Source organism: Megalobrama amblycephala, linkage group LG10, assembly GCF_018812025.1.
Source record: "Megalobrama amblycephala isolate DHTTF-2021 linkage group LG10, ASM1881202v1, whole genome shotgun sequence".
NCBI classification, from domain to species: domain Eukaryota; kingdom Metazoa; phylum Chordata; class Actinopteri; order Cypriniformes; family Xenocyprididae; genus Megalobrama; species Megalobrama amblycephala.
In genome coordinates, this window is record NC_063053.1 from 16,839,266 (window position 1) to 16,858,803 (window position 19,538).

At 38.2% G+C, this 19,538-nt stretch overlaps 1 long non-coding RNA gene across 9 annotated transcripts in view; it reads right to left on the bottom strand.

Moving 5' to 3' along the window:
* The window catches only part of LOC125276940, a 342,031-nt gene that overhangs the window by 319,240 nt on the left and 3,253 nt on the right, over positions 1-19,538 (bottom strand). For 6 of the 9 annotated variants that reach the window (XR_007186781.1, XR_007186779.1, XR_007186776.1 and 3 more), the window contains exon 3: positions 15,965-16,114. This is a non-coding gene — a long non-coding RNA (uncharacterized LOC125276940). Of the gene's footprint in view, positions 1-15,960; positions 16,115-19,538 lie in introns of all 9 variants that reach the window. The other 3 variants (XR_007186778.1, XR_007186780.1, XR_007186782.1) reach the window with 1 other exon arrangement.

The window sequence follows — 19,538 nt, forward strand, 5'->3', positions numbered from 1 at the left end:
CGATAACTGTGGCCAACATGTATTGGAGAAAAACATTTATTTCATAATGTGAGTTTCCCCCCACTTTCAACTGTTTTCCTTCAATAAAAGGTTAGAATTTTGTGAATTTTTTGAATGAAAGATCAAAAGGATAAACAATGCAGATTTATTTTCACAGCCGCCTTTGCTCATAATTACTAAGGGTGCCAATAATTGTGGAGGGCACTGTATATATATATATATATATATATATATATATATATATATATATATATATATATACACATATACACACACACACACACACAGCAGGGTTTAATTTGGATTCGTCTGTGCATGTTTATTGACTCTTATAAATTGTGTGACCATTGACTCGCATTATAAGACTGACAGACATCAACGGTTGGAGTTAAAAATCATCATTTGTGTTCTACTGAAGAAACAAAGTCACCTACATCTTGGATGCCCTAGGGGTAAGCAGATAAACATCAAATTTTCATTTTTGGGTGAACTATCGCTTTAATTATACCTGGATATTTTGGACTCAGATATGTTTCTGAGTACAGTCAAGTCCAAATCATGTATAACATGAAAGATAAAAAAAATAAGTAACGACGTAAAATTAAGATAACAAGGTAATAAATGTCTCCTATTCAAACTCAATTGGTTAAGGACTTGGGCTCGACTAAGACTTGATGAGGTGAACTTAGACAACACTGTCTGAGGCATAAATATATAGTATTTTGCACTTACTTCTTAAAGTATTGTATCTCCACAGTACCTGTCAGACCTACTCCAGCATTGCTTACACTGCAACATCAAGAAATAAACAAAAAAATACTTACATATGACCAATATAACTCGCAGAATTTTAATGGGCTCCCTACCCTGTCACAAGGCACCAGTGGAGATAATGGAAAACCAGATTTGGCCAGAGAGAAAGATCAGACATGGCAAAAGCCATCTGAAGGCAGTTCCCTCACAGGACCGAGTTAGAGAGCAAAAGTGATTCTCCATTCTCTCTTTCTCTCTCTCTCTCATCTTCTTGTCAGGGAGCAGTCTGGTCACTCTAAATGGATGGAGAAATTCCCTGCTTACTCATGCATACTGCTGGCAAATTGTCCCTCTCAGATCCCGGCCCTGCCGTGTGATTTGCGCAAGTCGCTGCTATGTAGAGTCTCTGAATCATATTGGAAAAGGGCACCACGGAAATAGACAAACTAGTCCGAGAGGTGCATTTGAAGAAAATTATATCTTTCAGGGATAGCCGACGAGTCTGCGCAAAGGAGAAGCCACTAGGAGAAGAGTGAGACGCCTTTTAGTGGCGACCTTGGCAGGGGAGTGGGCGGCCGGAAGCATTTCGAAAGGTCTCGCTAAGGCTGTCGTGCAAGTTATTGTCATCATACTGCGAATTAGGAGGCAAAAAAAAGAGAGAGAAGAAGTCGAGAGCGGCTAGGAAATATCAAACAACCTTCACCAAGCTAGCAAACAATTCTCATGAGAGATCTGAGAAGAGATCCTGGCTTTGTGGTGTAGCGGAGTCCCAGACCATCATCATCATGATGTTGAACAACGTCTCTTTTGAGGGGAGTGTGGGTTTGCGAAAGGATGTCAGGTACAAAACATGAAGGAAAGGGATATTGAACACACCGGTATGAGTTTGTGGGTCGCTGCATCTGGTACTGCCGTTATTGCAGTGAATCCCACCTACAGCCTTCCATTTAGTCTAGGTGAGTGACTGTGGGCCGAACAATCTTCCTTAATATTAATAATGGCTTCATGCGCCCCCTATGGACTGCATGATTACCCCCCGGCACGTTCAGGCGTGCCACGGCACTGCACAACGAGTGCAGATTATTAATGCTTTTACCAACTTTGCCTCCAAGATCATCTGTAATAACAGAGAACATCCGTTAGCGCTGAATTAGATCAATTAGACGGCACTCTTAAAAGAGGTTACAGCAATTCATAAATGGAGCTGTGAGGGAAGGCAAGAGTGGAGGAAAAAAAAACGAGCCATGTTATAGTCCATGAATAACAATGAGAAGGTATTAGACAGCCTAATAGCACCGGATCATGCACAGACCTGTTGAGAGCTTCATTCGCACTACAGGAGAGATAAACTTGGTCTTGTTACCAATGTGATTTATGCCAAAGACAGACAAGCCTCAGGTACTTGCAATTGTAGACTCACACACAGAGATACGCTGCTATGAGCTTTAACAGACACTGTATATCAGGGCTACGCATGATCCAAGAGCTCTGGTTTCTACATTTTATACCCAGATCTGAGTAATCATAACAAACTGTACACTGTTTCAGGAGCTAGTTGAATGTTGTATGGCATTTCAGCAATATTAGGAGTTGTAGAGAAATAATCTTTTTCGATTAACATTTCTTTCTTTCCAATGTACACCAAACCAAATTGAAAGAGACATAGGACCTGTAACTGAGGCAATAATAGATTCTGAGTGTTGAGAACAGTTAATCACAGATTTTTAGAGGGACTGAAATCCCACTGGAAAGAATTATTATGAATTTTCAGGTTGCTAGCCAGAGTGACATGACAAATAATAAATCCAAAATAGCAAAAAAAAAAAAAAAAAACTTGCACTAGGACTGCTGCTTTGTCCAGTATAATATCAAGAAGTATAAAATAGAAAGTAAGCTTTAAAAAGAAAAAAGAAAAAAACAAAAACAAAAAGAGTCAATACTTTGATTCAGCAAAGACACTTATAATGTTACAAAAGATTTCTATTTATTAAAACATGCTGAAAATAATAAAATAATCCAGAATAAAAAAAAAATAAATAAAAATAACAGTATCATGTTTTCAACCAAAACATGATGCTGCATATTAGAATGACTTCTGAAGGATCATGTGACACTGAAGACTGGTGTAATGGCTCTTCTGTCTTTCAAAAACATCTTGCCAACCCCATGACTATACATTATATATTTTCAGCACCCATGTTGCTTTTGAAGTGTATAGTTAAAGTGTTGTGAAGGGAAACAGCATCAACAACAATAATAACTATATTTATAATCAATTAACTTTTAGATGAAACCAATTCTGGATCTGGCTCTCTCAAAGTCAGTCTACATTAAGGTGATGCATAAGCCAATCAAATTAAATAATAAAAAAGAGAAATACTAATACAGAACAGTTAATAGAGAATATGCCAAGTTTCTCTTCTCTTTTCAAATGGGACACCGCAGTTTTCCAGGCAGTAACCTCATGCAAGGAGGTCTTTTAAAAGCAACCCACATTTAACGTGTATTTACAGAGGAATTCTGCCATATAAATGTCCAAACTCTCTCCCTCTTTTTTCCCCCTCAGTTTCCTAAAATCTCTTGATCTTTAATCGCTGTGCCAGTGCCTGTAATACAGATTATGGCAGCTAGCTACTGACAAGTCAGTTAAATCGTAGCTGGCTGACAACTCTGGCAACAGAATTATTTGAATATAATTCTCAAAAGGGAAAATGTTTTAATAACAGGCAGCCAGCGTGAACGCAACCGCATTGGATGGTCAGATTTGGCGGCCACTGACTCGCATTAAAATGAGCAAACAAAGCCCAGAGTGTACAGAAATCCTCGCCCAAGTTGTGTGCATTTGAAGAGTGTATATTAACTGTCTGCGATGATAGTGCTGGTAGGGGTTGTGGATGTATAATGACATGTGATCTGTTGTTCAAAGCCACATGACAGGCCCACAGAGGTGTTGCACTGCACTTATATCTTCAAGTAATCTACATATGCTTGAATCAAACTGGCTGTAAAGAACTACATATTGTCTGCTAAGTCACCAGTTACCTACTATACCCGTAAACGTGCCCAAGTACCACTCCCAGCAGTCTCACTCAACTGGGCTGAGTTGAAGTCAAAGGAAGGGAGAACAGATACACAAAGAGTGAACATGCTGCCCTCTCTGCCACTCTACTGGCTGTTCAGACTGCTTTACGCACACTGCAGGCTGGCTAATTATCATGGGGTTCTATGCTATCCCCCCTTGCCCCCCTCCAATCGAGCTCAGAACACCCCCACATCCCCTGCGGGCATGGGACGCACTGACAGTAATCTCCCTGTGACAGCACTTGGACGTGCCGTCATTAAGCCGTCCGTGTTATTGAGATGATAGCCCTGAGAATGTGGCCATCGTGCCAAAAAGAGCGAGCGATGAGCAGCTCTTCCTCTCCGGGTGAAAGACAATGAAAAAGAAAGAAAGAGAGGACAGACAGTTTTCCTCTTTCCTAAAAGCCACATCAGTTTAATCCGTGCTTTTAACATGCTCTTGCCACGGAATATTTTACAGTCCGCATGTTGACTTAATTAAATATAAAATCGACTTAAAAATATCTCCTCTACAAGAAAAATGCAAAAGGAATCTGATTTAAGCATATGCAGACAGGGCTCAAACAACGAGCAAAAGGTTAAAGGTTTACATATTAGTTACTCACTCTCATGTTGTTACAAACTAGAACAATCTCTCCCTCTTGCAATTCTCTCTCCCGGTAAATACAAACTGATATATTTTGTAGATTATCCTGGCTGCTCTTTTCCATGCAACGGCAGTGAAATTGAAATTTCAGCAATGAAAATATTTGGGTGAAACAGGCAGCAATCATAGACTGAAACAGAGACGTTTACTTAGCACTTCTCTGATGACGCATTTGAACTGTTTCAATGTCTACTTCATGCATACAGCGAACCATTGGACATGTCAGTACTGTCGATGCACGTCAAAAAAAAAACAAAAAAAACTTGGATATCATTCATATTAATTCTAATACTTTTTGCAAAACATTTAATTGTAGCTGAATTCCATGAACAAAAATCAACAGGATAAACAACACTTACACAAGGAACTTTTGCCTATGGTTTAAAAATACCATCGCAAAAACAACTAGACTAACTAAAAAATTCAAGCATTATTAAAGACAAGTAAACACTCAGTAAATAAAAAAAAAAGAATGAATAAACATTAGTAATCGCATAAATAATTACAACTGAACAAAGAAACAAAGTTTGAAATAAACAGTGTTTTAAGGTATTCAGGTACATAAACTGTAATCAAATATAAAATAACACTGCACTTCATAAATAAAACAAATATAGTTACAAAAAGTTATTCAATCAAGAACAGCGAGTGAATTTTCTCTTTGTTCTTTGTTGTTTGATTAACTTTTTATAGAGAGGGCAGCAGAAACATTAGGCTATCACTTTAAGAGCTGCATGGATCCAATGTACTGAGACATGCATTTTTTTTGTATGTTTACGTTCACGTAAGACATAACCGTCTGTGGATATTTTGTGCGTATTTGTCCACTGAAGTGCAAAAAGACACGGAAGAGAACATTATCGTGCACTATACAGTATGAGAGGCGGCTTTCTGTGTGCATGTTTTGAATGTGTGTGCAGAACAGAAAAGAGTGTGCGAGTCTTCTTGCACTTGAATGGTTTAAAGTCATATTACAAAGCACACAAAGGAATCAATTACAGGAATAGAAATTTAGATGTTATAGCCAAGTATCCAATTTTAGAATTGGAATCGATTTTCGATTCCCAACCCTAATGAGGGACAGACAGAATTTTGAGTTATTTATTTAAGTCTTCCTTTATGCAGTTGCTCTCAAATCTCATTTATGTGATTTAAATAAGGCATTTAAAAAATTGGAACATCACGATCAGTTGCGAAATACTTAGGAAGCAATGACATTTGGGATCATTGGCATCTTGACGACATCTTGACATATCTTTAGGCGCCCGATTTGAATATATACGTGAACGAGATTTGAGAGCAGTTGCGAAGGGGAACAATCTGCATCTTTTCCTCAGACAAAGCTGTAAGAAATATTTTAATATAGCACATGCACAGTATGGATCACTTTTATTATGCTTTGTCATTTTTGGAGCCTGACAGCCCCTGGTCACTATTCACTCTCGTTGCATTGAAAAGAGCAGCATGAACATTCAGTTAAACATGTCCTTTTGACATGAGAGTGCGTAAACAATCACAAAATTTGAATATTTAGGTGAACTTTCCATTTAACATGTCAAACTGTTTGATGAATTGCAAAGCTACATTATCCTAAAGAAAGAACAGAAAGATCAGATGAGAGACAGAGTGAGAGTGAGAGTGAGAGTGAGAGAGAGAGAGAGAGAGAGAGAGAGAGAGAGAAAGGAAAGAAGAAAACTTTCCTATCCCCCTCCTCTCTTCTCAGAGTCTCAGAGTGCCCTGACAGGGAAACAGATGGCAATTTAAGCAGAGAATTTATGAGCGCCACAATCTTAATGTTGCATAAAGAAAAGAAAAAGACTCGCATCAAGCCCACTGACAAATGTACTCGCTAATATTAATGCACTCCTCATTCATCCAATATGCTTCCTAATTGCTTTTCTGTACACAGTAATATGGCACCTGCTGCTCAGCCCTTGCTCCGACGTTCAGGAACCAGGCAAGGCATGGGCCGCCACTGGCCCTCGCTCCGTGATGGATGCATGGCCGTGCATCACGCACCGAGCCTGTCAGGCAGCATAATTAAAATTTTAGACTTACAGCCGAGAGAGAGAGAGAGAGAGGGAGAGAGAAAGAGAGACGAGAGAGAGGAGTGGTAAACAATCAGACAGAAAACACAGCCACTGCTCAAAGGCATCTTCACAGTCAGTTCACACAGTCTGAACACCTTTAGAATAGTGACTGACACTATGACACACACACACACACACACAGAGAGAGAGAGAGAGATTCATACAAACAACTGAGAACATACACAATAATCTATCTAGATATGAAATAGCATACAGAATAATGAATTTGCAGACCAAACAACACTTATTAAAAGATGTCAGCTATATTTCAAGCATCCAAAAAATGATATTACTGTTAATAATCATCATTAGTGGTGAACTACACAAAATTATCAATAACACGTATTGGTCATACAGCATTTCACCCCTAAATCAAAGGAAAGAAATATAAAATGATGTTTTGAGAAAAAAAAAAAAGAAAAAAAATCATAATGTTCCAAAAAAAATTGGGCTATGATATTTTTCTAATGACAAAGTTTTTGTTTGTTTTTTTTTCCAGTTGTAAATATACTAGCTTATATAATGTACTAGCTTAAATTGTACATGACAGTTTTTCTGTGCTGCCTTTCATTTTTGCTGATATAAATAAACAATATAACAGTATTTACAATAAAAAACACTCCTTTTACCATAATGACAATCAAAGATCATTAAGAAAAATTGGATGTACAAAAAATGCAATCAATCAATCAATTCATTTATTTAGTTTCTTGGGGCAGGTGAAATGTGACCTGGGCACATTTTTGTGACATTATATCAGACCCACATATGAGACCCTGTTAGCTGCTGCAATTCTTGTGCCCAACATCCTATGTTTGTTTTTTGTTTTTTTGTTTTTTTAAGTATCTATGATCCATTCTTGGGATCTGTTTACATCAGTTAATTGTTTATTCAAGTAAAGAAATCCATGATTTCTCACACTCTTTTAAAAACTACTCTCACTTTAAATCTCGTTCATGTGGTTCCTGCAAGCTGAATGAGTGTTTGAGTGTGGAATTACACCTTGCACAGAGTCATTTGGGATAATGTAGATCCTCCCTATAGCTCTTGTCATTAACTCTATAACAGCTGCTGTTAAATGCACTAAATTGTACTATAATGAGCAAGTGAATTGCAAGCAATTACAGAGTTAAATTGAATAAATCCTCAGAGCAATAAATTGTCCTTTCTCTTTACTTCAGATTTAATTGATGCATATTCATATGGAGACCCACGCATATAATTCTCAGAGAAACAATGCCTTCATCCATTCAGACAGATTCAGTAACACTTTGAAGATCTAGTATTAACACCAAATAATAAAGGAATATTAAAACAAATATAAGCAAAAGCACTGACTAATTTGTCATTGATATTTTAAACAAATAGGGCTACAACACAGTCATAAAGTAGGTAATAAAATGCATGTATTGGATTTATTTATATAAAATTTTTATTAAAATTTTAATTTTTTTATCTTTATATAATAATTTCTGCCAATATATATAATTTTTTTTTTTTTAATTTCCCAAAAACATTTTATTTTTATGTGACCATTTTACAAATGACAAATTCTTCATGCTGACCGAGCTGTTTTTATCTAAACTGCTAATGTGAAAGCCCTCATAGAATTAAATTGGAGTATTTTTGTTTTTGTTTTGTTGTTTTTTTACTGTTTGCTGCTTACCTCACATGACAGTGCAGGCCAAGTTTCTCAACACCAAATGTCTGTTGTTGTCCAATAATTGGTTCTGATTAATAGTACAACCATACAGTCTAAAAAATGCTTAGTCGAAAAACAACCCAAGTTGGGTTGCAAATGGACAAACCCAGCTGGTTGGGCAAACATTTAACATTTTGTTTTTTTAACTCAACTACTGTTTAAAAATTACTGTACTGCTTGCTTAAAATGAACCCAAAATATGTTGGAAATGAACATTTATTAATATGTTTAATGAATAATAATTAAACAATAAACATTTATTAAATTGCTTATTAATAATTGTTCACCTTTTGATTATTATTTTTGCCTCTAGTAATTATGTATGATTTGTAATTTCCAACCTATTTTGGGTTAATTTTAAGCCAGCCATATAGTCATTTTTAAGCAATAGTTGGGTTAAATAAAACTGCCCAGCATGTTGGGCAAACATTTAACCCAACCGCTGGATTAAAACAACCCAATTGCTGAGTTTGTCCATTTTCACTCCAACTTGGGTTGTTTTTAACCCAACATGTTTTAGAGGGTAGTACAACCTTAGAATCATTCTTGCGCATTTCGAACTCTTCTTCCAAATTCATCACTCCAAAATGCTTAAAACTCACACACGCGCACGCACGTGCAGGGCTCTACTGTGTTCTCTGGCTCTGGTTCCGTGTCAGGGACTAACTCTGTTATGTGTGTAATGGGGAGTGTTGTGCACCTGAAGGCACTTGTCAACACAGGATCCCAGGAGCTGGCAGCAGCCGGGGGCCCCAGCGCCACACATCTGCTGTACCCACTTCCAGTGGGCGCACATTTCAAACACACAATCCGTTCAGACATTCACAAGTGCACAAGTAACCTCTTGTTTTGCATGAAAGGTAACAAAAACTGCAAGTGAATTTACTCAAAAAAAAAAAATAAATAAAAAAATAAAGCTAATGATAATAATAAATGAATAATAAACAAAAAAAATAGATTAAAATATTTTAAAATGCTATTTATTTATTTATTTATTAAAGGAATGGTCACAAAATTTATGTACAAAAATAGCTATCACTAGAGTAGCAGGGTTGCTGAATAACGATTTGCATCTCATAAGGCTTTTTGTTTGTGTTTTTCCTCCAAGTGTGTAACAAGGACGTGCTTGGCCGCAGCTCTTTCCTCAGCCTGTGTAAAACTACTCGCGTTCAGACTGCCGCACACGTAGCATTTAACACAGCATGGGCACGAGTTTGCACATCTCAACACCTTACATTACCGTGCTCATCTGCAGCTGCAAGTTCCTGCCCACTTGTGCTTGTGCACATCCCAGATAACTCTCTCTCCTTCAATGTCACCACAATTACACAACACAGGCGCAGGCCCAAGTCCAGTTTTTGCAGGCGTGAGGTAATAATTGGGTTGTATTTTATGGTTTGTGTATTTTAAGATTGTGAGAAATAGCTCCGCTGAATAAATCATTCATACGTTTAGAGTGATTACCGGAGCGAGAAGAGGGGGGAAGCTGGATCGCCCAAGATAGATTACCCATAATGCATTTCAAGAAGGCAACTAATTAGCAGAAGAAAGGTCAAGTAAAACCAGAAAGTGATTAGAGAGAGGAGACAGAAAAAGAGAGAACGAGAGAGATGTTCGCATCTCACATACGTTTAGTCACTTTTGGAATGTGGCCAAATTTTTTTTTCGCCGCCTCAATAACTGAAAGCAGTCGCTTCAATATTTAATGAAATGCTTATGTTGTGGCACCTGGACACATCCGCATCCACAGCGACCCGCTGCCTCCCAAGTGGGTCATTACTGTAGCCATTTGCAAAGGGCACGGGCCTCTCTCCGCCAGCAATGATGCCAGTCTTCGGGAATCTGCTGCAAAACAGCAGGGGACGTGGGGGCGGTGCCATACCCATCTACCGGGAGGACGGAGTACCGCTGCAGAGGAAAAAAAAAAGCAACAACAACAGCCCAACGTTGCACCCAGAGCGAAGCTACTCCCACTGAGCCTTGCAACGCTACAGCCCGCAGCCAGGCTTCTGCTGCCTTCTACGCCCAGAGATTACAGCGCACTGCCAGCGCAGACACAGCGGACGCATTTCTTCTGGCGCATCTCTCCTGTCAACAGCGAAAACACAGCTTTGCGCTGGTACTATCCGCTAAGCGCCCCCCCTCCCCCTTAATGATCCAATGCATCAATACCTTCAGCCATCAACGGGGAGCAGATGTCCTCCGTTACCGTATCCTTGGCCGGGATTGGGAGCGCTGCTTTAAAAAGCATTAGTCTCTGGGTCCAGGATGGCTGTCTCACCGTGGCCCGCCACCCGCTTCCACTGGCAGGTGATCCCGGGGCCTAATGGAATTTAATTACTTCAGCCACATTAATCATGGCTACAGTGGAGCAGACACTATTTCATCTCCACTCTTAGGGGTTATTAGTACAAATACACTGTCAAACTGCATTGTGGAAGTGGCATTTTAGGTGTCATCGCCTGTACATTTATTAAAATCTATATCAATATCTTTCAGCGGACACTGCTCCCCCCCCCCCTCCTCGGTCGTCTCCAGTGCACATTAGGGTTTCAGACAAACTTTCCTGGCATGAAGTGACACTGGGTCTGAGAAACTTTTCCTTCATTAATTCTTTTCTGCCACTCCTGCCCGTCTTTTGGCGATTGATTGGACGTGGCTGGCAAGGACAGTGGAGCAGCGCTTCAAGACAACACTCTGAAATAGAGACTTCATGGCCTGACTCGATGGAGGTGTCAAAAACATTACTCAATTCATTATATTATTAATGGTCCGATAGACACAAGCATTTCTTTTTTCTCGCAGCGGTATGGTTAATGTTTCATAGATGATACCTGGTGACATACACCTGGTTAAATTATCTCTTTTTACTAAACCCTAACAATAAAAACTATAAAACATTTTCAGGAAATAACTTATTTACAACAATGGTACAGTTAATGTTTCATTGATGTTGTCCAGCAAAATAAACACTTTTCTTTTTTTAACATTTGAAAGAATAAAAAACTAAAAATAAAAGTTTATTTTATATAAACACTATACACTATAGTTGTGAGGATAGCAAAATAAAGTAAACTGTGACATATTATAGCCAAAAATTCTTCAGACACTTTGACCTGACCACTTTGACCTTAATTATCTGACATAATTAAGATCATTACAAGTACTATTTACTAGTAGTATTTATTACTATTTAAGTAGTACATATATAATTACTACTTAAATAGTAATTTTTCCACCTCAAAAAATTCACAGTGTTTTACTACAGCTCTAAATACCGCACTGAAGCATCAACGTTACCACCTTAACACACCTTACCACTGGTTTATATGTAACCAGCATTTTTTCTTCACAACTAAAATAGTACTTTACACACAAATTTATTTCTAAAACCACTCACCCAAGGACCAGGTGCTGGTTTGTTCTGTTTTAATTATTATTTCTAGCCTTGAAATAAAAATCAATAAGTATATTCCCTGAGCAGTCATTATCCTGTTTTATGCATTTCATAGTAAAATAAAAAGCCACAATAGTAATATGTGGAATTTGAGCCCTGATGCTCTGAAAACTCGAAGGTCAGGGAAATTAATTTTTCTGACTGTAAAGGTGAGGAACGGAAAAAAAGGTGAAACCACAATAAAAACTTCTGCTATACAAAACGTTTCAATAGCAGGTAATTCAGCATTCACAGTTCCATACGTGTCAACATCTTCCCAATGCAAGCCTTGCGTGAAGATTCGAACACGCAGCGACAGCTAAATTCAATGAGAGACCTGCAATGAGAACTTCACTTCTCTACAAAAACCCTTAACCTCCCACTTTCTCCACCAACTTCCAGGTTTTGTTTAATGTGACAAACTCCTTTAAAACATATCGTCTCCATTCCTGAAGAATTTCAAACAGCCTGTTTTGTAGACATGCTCCAAGTAATAGATATATCAATAGATATCACAGCAAAAAGTACACTCAAGAGGCAATTAAAATAAAAAAGGTTTGAATCAGGTAATACAGTAGTTCTAAAACATGCGCGCATTCAAAGCAAATGACGAGAAACAGCCCAAAGCTCTACTTTGATGAGGATGCACCTATCAATAAAAACATAATATGATCTGGATCAGAGCGCATGTTAGTTTGCTCGCAACCAGTCTAGATGCCTATAGCACCAACAAAAGAAAGGCAGCGCTTTTAACAAAGGCATTTGAACAGTGATGCTTTGAGCTCTGGGCTATATAGATTACTATATGATTACTAGAGACTATGCATGCGCATGCGTTGTTGCGTTCGTGAGGCTCAGGTAGCCAGAGAGGCAGCCGGGCCACAACAGAGGATTCTGGGTGTGAGAATGCGAACGGTGGAACCCTCTGGATCCCTGCCACTCATCTGGCCACCTTCCTAAGCAGGGCAGAAAATCAAACAAGTAGGAAAGAATTAAATAAAAGCAAGAAGAAAAATGATTTCTTATAAATAGCAGGCTTCGCCAGAAGGCATAGGAAATGAGAGCAGCGAGGCGCAGGAGAGGAGCTTGAGCTTGACACGGGTCTTAAAATTGAGAGGGGGCGGAATCAGGGACCTATTGCGCAAAATGGCTCCAACCAAAGCAAGGATTAGTGTTCCTGCCTCCACAGCCAAGATTCTCCAGAACAACTAATCACCTTCAAGTTCTCTTTTTTTCTTCCTTTTCCTTCTCACTGTCTCTCGCTCTCCTTCTCACTCCCTTTCTCTCTCTCTCTATCCTCTTTAAAGTATCATTTCACCCCTCACAGCCATTATGGCTAAAATTAAGCAGAGAGTGTTCTGCCAGCGCCGATTAGACACATCCCTGGATCCGTGCTGAGGAGAAGGTGTCATGTCAGTTACAGCTCTGAGAAGAAATGCGCTTCTCCGCGACGGTCTACACGGGCAGGCTGAGAAAGCGACGTACATCTGTGGCACCAAGCGCAAAGGCTTGTGGCGAGAATAGCTTCGATTCAGTTCAGAGGTCTAAAATATCAGCCGGCAATTAGAAACGAGGAGAAAAGGCATACAAAAAGCTTGTGGAACGTTTTGTGCGAACGTGCTAATAGACTTCAGCGTGTTTTGAGTGTTATACAACTCAAAAATAAAGACAGATAATCTACTTTCAAGTGAGCTTAATTAAAGTTATCCTGTAATGATAAAAAATGTACATGTGTTTACAGTCAAATGAATATTCTAGTAGCTAGATTTCACTTGAATTAATTTACTACAAAACAACGGTTTGCATATCAGTCAAAAGCATGCGGCAATCAATTAGCTTAATGCAAAGAAACAAACAAGCGCTTCTTTGTTGTTGCTTTAAAAATACAAAATGCCGACATCAGCAAATCTCACATTCGCACTTTAACCCAGTTACAACAAAAAGCCAAAGAAGAAACTAAAGTTTCATAATTAGTTATCGCAAGGGATGCGCACAAGAATGCGTGTTTACTCAATTTATAAGCAGACAGAGCGTTTGTACACCTGTTTAATGTGACATTCTGCGAGAGATCTGCATCTCACAAGCACGGCTGCACCCGCAAAGGGCAGCGATGATATTGATAAAACAGTCGTTTCATAATCACAGTGATCTGGAGAACTGCACTGCCACAGGAAGTTTAAATGAGGCTCAGATAGGTCACCTTCAAATTTAAGAGTTTTGTCTGACCTTTAGTTCTTTAATGTCGAGCCGCTGGTTTCAGGTTTGAAGGAAGAAGGATAGCTGTATGATTTCTCTCCAGTCCTATTCAGAGACTAATGAAATGGGCCCTGCATACTTGCAAATGACTGGGAAATATGCAAGTAATTTACCGTTAAATTCCGTAACAGGAAAACCTAATTGTACAGCATGTCCAGCCTAATTGAATTGTTCTACAAGTGCATTACTGTTATGGAAATAACACTGACAGGAGTGATAAGAGATTGAACGCGAGACACTGAATGGAGAATAAAACAATTAGACTAAAATAGTAAAGAAAAAAAAAATGGCACACAGAAAGTGATTCGGTAAAATGTGTAAAATGGGAGCAAAAAAAATCTAAAATGAATAAATCTTTAGAAATTAGTAATAGTAATAATAATAATAATAATTATGCTTGTGTATTCATTACAAAAAAAATTATTAAAATGGAATTAGAAGCATTAAATATTACAATACAACTCATCTTATCTGATGTGGTTTTTCAACTAATGTTTATAAGCAACATATTTAAAAAACAAAAATGCTATGTTTGTAATGTAAATAAATCCCTATATAACATGCTTATATTTGTCTAAAACCAAAAAACGGTTTCACGCACCCACAAAAATGACCTCTTGCTTGCCCAGACTGGAAAGGTCGCCCTCTGCTGGTCAGAGACTGAAGTGCAATTGACCCTTCTACAGTTTTCCTGCAGTGTCAACTAACAAAAGCATTTGCCTGTGTTAAACCAGGCTGTCAGTTTCATAAAAGAAAGGTGTGTTTGTATGTGAGACGCAGGTTGCGCTGAGCAAACAAATATAAAGAAAATTTCCATACATGCTTGCGTGCACCAAACACATTCAGCCCATATATACATGCTGCGATGTCTTTCTCACAAACAGAAAAACACACACAGATACATGCATATGTAACGTGTGAATTTATACACTTGCAAAGGTAAGTACGTGCTGTATTCTGTAAAAATACTTTTAGTTGGATGCAAGAAGCAGAACACTCTTGCCATAATTCTGCTGTGAATATTAGCCTTCGTTTGATTGATGCAAAGCACATGTGCAGTTATATTGAAAAGCTCATGAGTGATAATAGTGAATTTGGAATGTAATATCAACGGCATTTCCAAGAACTGCTAAATCTACATTAATGTTACGCTGACTTTGAAAAAAGAAAAAAAAAAGATTAAATCACATCACTCTTAAACACCGGAACAGCCTAAATATAATGAACCTAATGATCTCAGGTGACAGTATCTCTTGACAGCAGGTTGTTTCAGCAATAATAGGTTAATGTAATTTCTCTTTTGTTTTCATTCAGTCATCACAGAGGAGATGTCCTTCTGTGATGACACACTGATGGTGAGCAACTTCATTTTAGCCCCAGAATATCTCACGCATGTGACAACACCTTCCTTTGTCGCCAAGAGTGTTGAACTGCTTTGAACTGCCGACTGACAGAATAGGGAAACCATTCCAAATGCAAATGTAAATTATTGTTACTTACACGTTTAACCCTCTAGACACTGTTCTGTTCTAGTATGTGGAGGAATTCTGAAATCATGTTGCCCTCTTTTGGCTGGCATGTGCGACTGCAGATTCTTTCCTGACATAATTACAAATGCTTGAGAAGGATAAAGCTTCGATATCATGATGCGACGCTAAAAAATGTCAACTATCAATGTGAAATATTTAAAGTTTCACTCAAATATGTTACAAATATAAAGGTTATGACCTTGCGGTTGGCCTATGCAGTACAGTACAAGAACATAAATAACTGGATTTGAGTATTAGATGAATTCAAATGCAATGAACTGTAAAGAAGCCCTGTAAAAGTCAAACAATGCTAAAAAAAAGCATCATGGGTAAAATAGTGACCCAAAACACACTAGGCCACACTTCCCTGTAAATGTCTATTAATCAATATTTCCTTCTCATACTAACTCTATTCCCAACACAATTCCTCCTGTGCTTTCGTTGCTACCGTCTCATATCATACTCACTCACTTTCTCCGCCCTCTCTTTCCCTCACTCCTCCTCAGACCTGCGGGTCACTCCAGCAGGAACAGGAAGTATCCGTCCTCCTTTCCAGAGCTCACCCCTCCATCAGTTTCCCCAGCGTTCTCCCAGCATTCCAGTCTTTGATTTCCCACTCGTCTGCAAAGATAAGAAACAAACCCCAGCAATGGGAACTTTCAGTGAATATCCTTTTCAGCCTCCACACCTACTATCTGTTTTGCTTTCTCTTTTTTTTTCCTCCCTCGTTCATCTCTGAGCTCGGGGAAAGTGAAGAGGTGGGTAGTTTATTCAGTAATATTCAGAATGGTTGATCTAAATAAAGATGCTCTTCAGATTCCATTGTATGTCTAATGGTCTATCACAGAGGGAGGATTACTGATCTGAATTAAACAGCTAAACAATGCTGAGTGGAAAGGAGGAGCAGAAAAAGGACTTTTGTGGTGACAGATGCACTATCGAGTATTCCGGTGGCTCATATTTCACGCTGGTGAAATAGACTCGTTTAAATGGCCTGTACTGCCCAATATATAGCAGTAAATAAACGATAAGAGCTTGCCGATAAGCAACTCGCCCCACGCTCTCTCCTCACAGCTGAATCGATACGGCCTGTGCAGCATATCATTCATCTCATAAGTATAATGAGTACTTGTGTTATTAATCTCATCTTCATACAGAGGTAATATGATAGTTAATTCAGCTCAGTTGAAATGAATGGAAATAAGTTAATCACAAACGCATCGCTTAGTAAAATCAATTCGGGCGAGGTATTCTAATAACAATACGTATAGGCAACGAGCGCTAATTCCATCATGCATAGAAACCAATATTTCACTCCGTTCTTCTGACTAACGCATAAATGGAATATTTCACACTCTTTTCTTCAGTGAAAACAATATAGATTTTGATTTGCTTGCGAACAATTTTAATAAAAAGCTATTGATGGGGTATTGATTGGTTAGCTCACGGCACAGCTCGTGGGCCCAGTGTGCAACAATCATTACACGCCAAGCTTTTGGGTTCATTTCAACTCATATGGTCAATAAAGACTCCATATGCTCTCGGCCCTTTGAACATGTCGGGATGCTTTTTCTATAGCATCCTCTAAATCAAACTCAACTGTTAAGACGAGCCAGAAGAGCTGCTCAAATTTAGCATAGTTTCAACATCCGACTAACAATGAATCAAGATATGCTAAAACAAAAACATGTTGAACAAATTGATACTTTATATCAATCTAATATAATATAGGAACAAAGGAGTCATTATGTATTGGCAGCATTCACCATCACTGAAACTTTAGTAGCACACAAGTAAATCAAATTTAAAATTGGCCCGTGTTAAGTTTTTTAGCTTCAATTTTCCAGGAATCACTTTTATGCTGTAGTTTCAAAACTTGTGGCATCCCTCAAGGCTCCCTGAGTGGTTCCTTGACTTCTCTCCAGACTGTACCTTCCTTTAAGAATGTGATCTCTGCACTCCAAGATCTTATTTATCCCCGTGTCACTTTGTAAAATCTTTATTCGTGTGAACATATCTTTTAAATGTGAGAGGCACTGGAGTAACGGCAATAAAAGGCTGGAGAGGGATCAATGCTGAACGCATTACGCCTCAGCACACAGACTTGGCTTTAATAATCAAAAAATTGATCCATTAAGCTCAACCTAATTCTTTGCCAAAACGGTAGAGGTGCTCAGTTTTTAACACATGGTTATGTGAAGAATTGCAATTTTTCACAGAGACTCTGGTCTAATGACACAATATTGAAGATGAAATGGGCTCATATATATATATATATATATATATATATATATATATATATATATATATATATATATATATATATTATAAGTTATTATTTCTTAACATGCATATAAAAATGCATGCAGCTAACATATTTTCAAAACCCTGGGTTTAAAATGACTAAAAATAAAATAAAAAAACCAATGAAAATTGCTACTTAAAGAAAATGTATAATAATAATAATTTTAAAAAAAGTTGACTAAAACAACATAGAGCTGATCTTTCCTTCCTAAAACATTTGATCAATAATGTAATTGAATTTTATTTAATGACCTTGAAGGAGATATATACTGTAAAGTTACAACTGAACTGCAACTGCCGAGAGCCATCATTCATATAAAAAGCAAAGACTGTTTTAACTTTTTTTTTTTCCTGAAGCGACCTAGCATTTGCAGAGCCCTTCTCACATGACTGTGATTGTTCTCCACACACACTTCAAAGGTTACCGGATGTGCCCGATTCAAAGCTGTAAGTAAGAGTTCCATTTTTGACACTAGGATTTACCAAAAGAGATAAAAACCTTATCCATGCCACTCTGATGAGCTGGAGCATGTGTGTCTATTCCACTGTGTAGGAGCAAACAGCAAAGTTTAAGAGAGCAGAGGATGGGGGGGGAGTGGATGAAAAGGAGCACAAAGGAGGTAAACAACCAAAACCCTCTGAAACAAGACCCGTGGCAGAGTCGTTTGGACCTCGGTGGATGTGCAGGTCGAGCATCACAGCGCATCACGCTTCCTCTGCGCCGTGTCCATGGGCTGCCGCTGCAACTCAACACCAGTGATATCGATCGCCTTTCTAAGCCTCCGCCAACCTGGTCAAACCAGAGTCCTTTCTGATATTTACCCACCAAAGTATTCCCTTCTGCTAGCACTGTCAACCCACAAGACATGGAGGGAGAAAAAAAAGTCAATTATATACAACGTGCTTGGTTTCCCCTAAAGGATGGAATCCACCCTTTCTAATCCGATCAATTCTTGTCAGACAGGAGGCTGGATTCAGCGCTATCTCTGAAGTCCTGTAATCCAGGCTAAGTCTTCACACTGCCTGCCTCACCTCCATAAGAAAAGGGTTTGGTCCAGAGCGTGATACAGCAAATTAGTCGTAGTGTACATTTAGACACACTGCAGTGGATGGGTGCCAGTGTGCTAACAGCTAAGCATAACTGGATAAGCAATTCAACTAATTCCTTCTATAGTCAATACTACAGTTGGCACAAACAATGTAGGGGGGACTAGGGCTAGCTGTCAAACCTTTTATGAATATTTTTTAATATTTTTATTATTAAATAATTTTTGAAAGTCTTTAAATCATTTTTGAAAGTCATTTTTAGCAGGCATATAGAAATACATGAAAAAAAATAATAGTTTCATAATAACAAAATATTAGCACATAATAAATATATACAAAGCATTGTTTTAGCCACAAATAGTGCAATTAATAAATTGTATAAATGTACAACTTAACTCGACCTGACCCATTCAATTTTTCCCTTAAAAATGTATCTTCATTATACTTGACTATTGTTAGAATGTATACCAAAGTGGTTTTATTATATTTACTTCTTTAAACAACAACTAAAGCAAAAACATGATACTGTAATTTTAGTTTGGTTAACATAATTCACCCATAAAAAGATAATTTAAGAGATGAAATGTGTGACAACTAGCCCCAGTCTGCCCTTCTGTACAGAAGATATTCTGCAAGGTATAACTTTTTTTTTTTAAATCCACGTTTGACTTTTAGCCACTGGTGAACTATATCC